A 5,258-nucleotide genomic window follows, 5' to 3' on the forward strand; every position below is an offset into this window, starting at 1 on the left:
CTATATGATCTCACCTATAACAGGAACCTAATGAAAAAATTGAGCAAAATAGAACCAGAGGCATGGAAGCAAGGAACAGACTGACAGCAACCAGAGGGAAGTGGTGGGGGAGAATAAGGAGGGAAAGAAGGGGAAGGGTATGGTCAAGGAACAGGTATAAATGACCCATGGGTATGAACAACAGGGTGAGGACAACTGTGGGAGTTGGGGGGGGGTGCGGTGAGCAGGGCAGGGGAAAGCAATAGAGGGAAAACTGGGACAACTGTCACAGAACAGCAATAAAGAAAACCCTGTAAAAAGAGTTAAAAGGTTTTTGCTTCAGGTATAGATGACAGGCTTCAGTGATTAATCTATGTGGAAAGCTGTTAGTCCAGGGACAGGAATGCGTGACCTACAGTGAGTCCAGGTCAACAAGCAATTCAACCTTTGTGCCCCAAGGGTCTCTAAGCAATTGAGATTGTATGTGAGCCATTGTGATGAAGATAAAGAATTCTTGATCAGCAGATAAAGAAATACTAGGAAAATCACTGCTGGGCTGAAATATTCATCTAATTAACCTTTTTTTCCCCAAACCCCTTACACTTTTTTCCTTATAAAACAGTCTGCTTGAGTTGAAATAGTAAGATAGTATTAGGGGGTACATAACGCACTGTCTTCTCAGGTTGCCGGCAGCTGAATAAAGTGCCCATAGAATTCAATCTTTGTCTCTCCTCATTGGTTCAGGTAGACACAGGCAGGGCGAATGCTGACTTTTCTGGTTTTAATCTCAAATGAATAACCTAACTTTACTAAACTCAGAGGTAGGGAATGATGAAGATTAAGTAGAGATATATGAAACAGAGAATAGAAAAACAATAGGGAAAATCAATGAAACCAAAAGTTGGTTTTTGAAAAAGAACAACAAAATTAACAATCCTTTAGGTAGATTGACAAAGAAAAAAGACGCAAATAAATAAAATCAGAAATGAAAGTAAAGCCCTTTTGTCCTCTGAGCAGCATCATGGTGGTGGGCAAAAACAAGTGCCTTACAAAAGGTGGCCACAGGGGAGCAAAGAAGAAAGTGGTTGATCCATTTTCTAACAAAGATTGGTATGATGTGAAAGCCTCAGCTATGTTTCATATAAGAAATATTGGAAAAACACTAGTCATGATAACTCAAGGAACCAAAATCACATTGGATGGTCTGAAGGATCATGTATTTGAAGTGACCCTACCTGATCTGCAGAATGATGAAGCTACACATAGAAAATGCAAGATAATTACTGAATAAACAAAAACTGCCTGACTAATTTCCATGGTGTGGATCTTACTCATGACAAAATGTGCTTCATGGTAAAAAAAATGGCAGACCATGATTAAAGCTTATGTTGATGTCGACACTACTGATGGGTATTTACTTCATCTATTCTGTGTTGGTTTGGTTTTTAGTAAAAAATGCAACAATCAGATTCAGAAGGCCTCTTGTGCTCAGCATCAAAAGGTCCACCAAATCCAGAAGAAGACGATGAAAATCATGACCCAAGAGGTGCAGAGAGAAATAACTTGAAAGAAGTGGTCAATAATTGATTCCAGATAGCATTGGAAAAGACATAGAAAAGACTCACCAATCTATTTATCTGTTTCATGATGTCTTTGTTAGAGAAGTCAAAATGTTGAAGCTCAGGTCTGAATTGGGAAAACTCATGGAGCTTCATGGTGAAGGTAGCACTTCTGGAAAAGCTATTGGGGATGAGACAGGTGCTGAAGTCAAATGAGCTGATGGATATGAGCCCCCAGTCCAAGATTCTGTTTAAAATTCAGACATTTAATGGTGACATAGAAAAAGGCTTATCTGTAAAAAAGAAGAAGAAGAAGAGAGAGATGAAAGTGAGGACATTACTATCAACCTTAAAAAGAGAAAAGGGTTATAAAATAATATAAACAGTTATATGCCAACAAATTAGTTAACCCAAAATAGACAAATTGTCTGAAACATGCAAATTATTTAACCTAATTCAAGAAGAAATAGAGAATCCCAACAGACCTATAATAAATAAAAATATTGATTTATCAACAACCCCCCTAAGGCCAGAAGGGATAAGCATGAAATATTGAAAGTCATGAAAAGCAAGGACCTACAACAAAGACTCTTTTAAGACAATCATTTAGAATTGGAAGAGAGATAAGAAAAAGTTGAGGAAGTTTGTTACCACCAAACCAGTATTACAAGAAATGTTAAAGAGCCAGCTTTAAGAAGGAAGAGGGAGAGGAGGAGAAACAGGAAAGAAATGTAGTTAAAAGAATAAAATGGCAATAAATATGTACCTATCAATAATCACTGTAAATGTAAATGGCTTAAGTGCTCCAGTCAAAAGACTCAGGGTAGATGAGTGAAAAAGCAAGCCCACATACATGCTGTCTACAAGAGACCCATATCAGAATTAAATATACATATAGACTAAAAGTAAAGGGATAAAAAAAGATATTTCATGCAAATGCAAATGAAAAAAGGCTGGGGTAGCAATACACTTTAAACCAAAGACTATAGTAAAAGAAGGACTACCTAATGATAAAGGGAACAATCCAACAGAGGAATGTGCCACCTGTAAAGATTTTTGCACCCAACATAGGAGCACCTAAATAAAGAAAGAAAATCTTAATGGACATCTGGGGAGAGATTGACAGTAATGCAGTCTTACTAGGTGATCTTAATACCATAGACATCAACAGACAGATACTCCAGACAGAAAATCAACAAGAAAACAATGATACACTAGATCAGATGTATTTAATTGATATGTTCAGAGGATTTCACTCCCAAAAATCAGAATATACATTCTTTTCAAGTACACAAGGAACATTTTCTGGGATAGACCACATATTAGGATATAAAGCATGTCTCAATAAATTTAAGAAGATTAAAATTATAACAAACATTTTCTCTAACCATTATGGTATAAAACTAGAAATCAATCACAATAAAAACACTGAAAAACATACAAGACATGGCTAAATAACATGTTACTAAACAATGAATGGATTGACAATGAGGTAAAGGAAGAAATCAAAGCACACATTGAAACAAATGAAAATGAGAACACAATAACCCAAAATTTGTGGCACACAACGAAAGTGGTCCTAAGAGAGAAATGCATAACATTAGAGGCCTAGCTGAAGAAACAACAAAAAGCTCAAATAAACAATCTAACTTTACACTTAAAAGACCTTAAAAAAGATAATAATAAAAGACCAAAGTGAGTACAAGGAAGGAAATAATAAAGATCAGAGCAGAAATAAACAAAATAGCGTCTAAAAGAACAATACAAAAGGTAAATGAGTCCAAGAGCTGGTTCTTTGTAAAGATAAACAAAATTGACAAACCTTTAACCAGACTCACCAAGGTAAAAAAAGAAAGAAGACCCAAATAAATAAAATCAGAACTGAAAGAAAAGCAATAACAACCAACACTAAAGAAATACAAAGGATGGTAAGAAAATATTACAACAGTTATATGCCAACAAATTGGACAATCTGGAAGAAATGGATATATTCCTAGAAACTTACAATCTTTCAAAACTGAATCAGGAAGAATCTGAATAAAATGATTGCAACTAATGAAATTGAAGCAGTAATCAATAAACTCTCAACAAAAATAAAGTCCTGGATCAGACTGCTTCATAGGTGAATTTTACCAAACAATCAAAGAGGAACTAACACCTGTCCTCAAACAATTCCAAAAAAGTTCAAGAGGAGGCAAAATTCCCAAGCTTATTTTATGAGGCCAGCATTATCCTAATTCCTAACCCAGATAAAGACACTACAAAGAAAAAAATATATATATGCCAATATCTCTGATGAACATAGATGCTAAAATCCTCAACAACATATTAGTAAGTAAAAATAGCAATACATTAAAAGATCATACATCATGATCAAGTGGATTTATTTGTGGATGCAAGTTTGGTACAATATCCACAAATCAATAAATGTGATATACCACATAAACAAAATGAAGGTTAAAAACCACATGATCATATCCATAGATGCAGTAAAAGTATTTGTTAAAATCCAGCACCCATTTATGATAAAAAAAAAAACCTCTCAGCAAGATGGGAATAAATGGGACATATTTCAACATAATAAAGGCCATATATGACAGACTCACAGCTAATATCACATTCAATGGGCAAAAACTAAAAGCATTTTCCTTAAGAATGGGAACATGAGAGGAATATCTACTCTCACCACTCTTGTTAAACATAGTACTGGAAGTTCTAGCCACAGAAATCAATAATAAGAAATAAAAGGCATCCAAATTAAAAAGAAAGAAGTAAAACTCTACTGTTTGCAGATGACATGATACTGTATCCAGCGAACACTGAAGATTCCACCAAAAAAACTACAAGAACTGATAAACTAATTCAGTAAAATAACAGGATACAAAGTAAATATCCAGAAATCAGTTGCATTTTTACATGCCAATAATGAGCTACTGGTAAGGGAAACTAAAAAAATAATTCCATTTACAATTAATAAAAAATACTTAGGAATAAATTTAACCAAGGATATAAAAGATTTGTACTTGGAAAATTGTGAGATACTAAAGAAAGGAATTGAGGAAGATACAAATAAGTGGAAGATACAAATTTTTCCTATATCATACTTATGAATAGGAAAAATTAACATCATTAAAATGTCCATTAACCCAAAGAAATTTATAGATTTAATGCAATTCCTATCAAAATACCAATGGCTTATTTCACAAAATTTTTTAAAAATTCCAAAAATTTGTATGAATACACAAGAGACCCAGAATTGCCACAGTGATCTTGAGAACAGAGTTGGAAAAAAATCATGATACTTGACATCAAAGTATACTAAAGACCATAGTAATCAAGCAGCATGGTTCTGGCTTAAAACAGACATATACTACTTATTTTCTGTACCTTCTCCCCACTTCTCCTTTTCCCACTCCCCTGTTGCTAACCCTCCATGTGATCTTCATTTCTATGGTTCTGCTCCTGATCTAGCTGTTCTCTTAATTTGCTTTTGTTTTAGGTGTGGTTGTTAATAACTGTGAGTTTGCATAGACAGTAGATAGAAAATAGATAGGGGGAGGGTAAGAATAGTAGGGGAAATATAGAATCTAAAGAACTTGAGACACGTGTTCATGAACTAAAGGGGGGGAATGGTGGGGGAGGGGTGTGCAGGGTGGAGGGGAATGGAGGGGGGAAATAGAACAAATATAAAGGCAAAATCAATAAAATAAAAAATATTTA

At 34.6% G+C, this 5,258-nt stretch overlaps 1 pseudogene; it reads left to right on the plus strand.

Annotated features, from left to right (window-relative positions):
* The first annotated feature begins 1,000 nt into the window (after positions 1–1,000).
* On the plus strand, positions 1,001–1,793 carry LOC119046667 (40S ribosomal protein S3a-like; annotated as a pseudogene).
* The last annotated feature ends 3,465 nt before the right edge of the window (positions 1,794–5,258 follow it).

This window comes from Artibeus jamaicensis, unplaced genomic scaffold (assembly GCF_021234435.1).
Source record: "Artibeus jamaicensis isolate MK-2021 breed Jamaican fruit bat unplaced genomic scaffold, CSHL_Jam_final contig_1846, whole genome shotgun sequence".
NCBI lineage: Eukaryota > Metazoa > Chordata > Mammalia > Chiroptera > Phyllostomidae > Artibeus > Artibeus jamaicensis.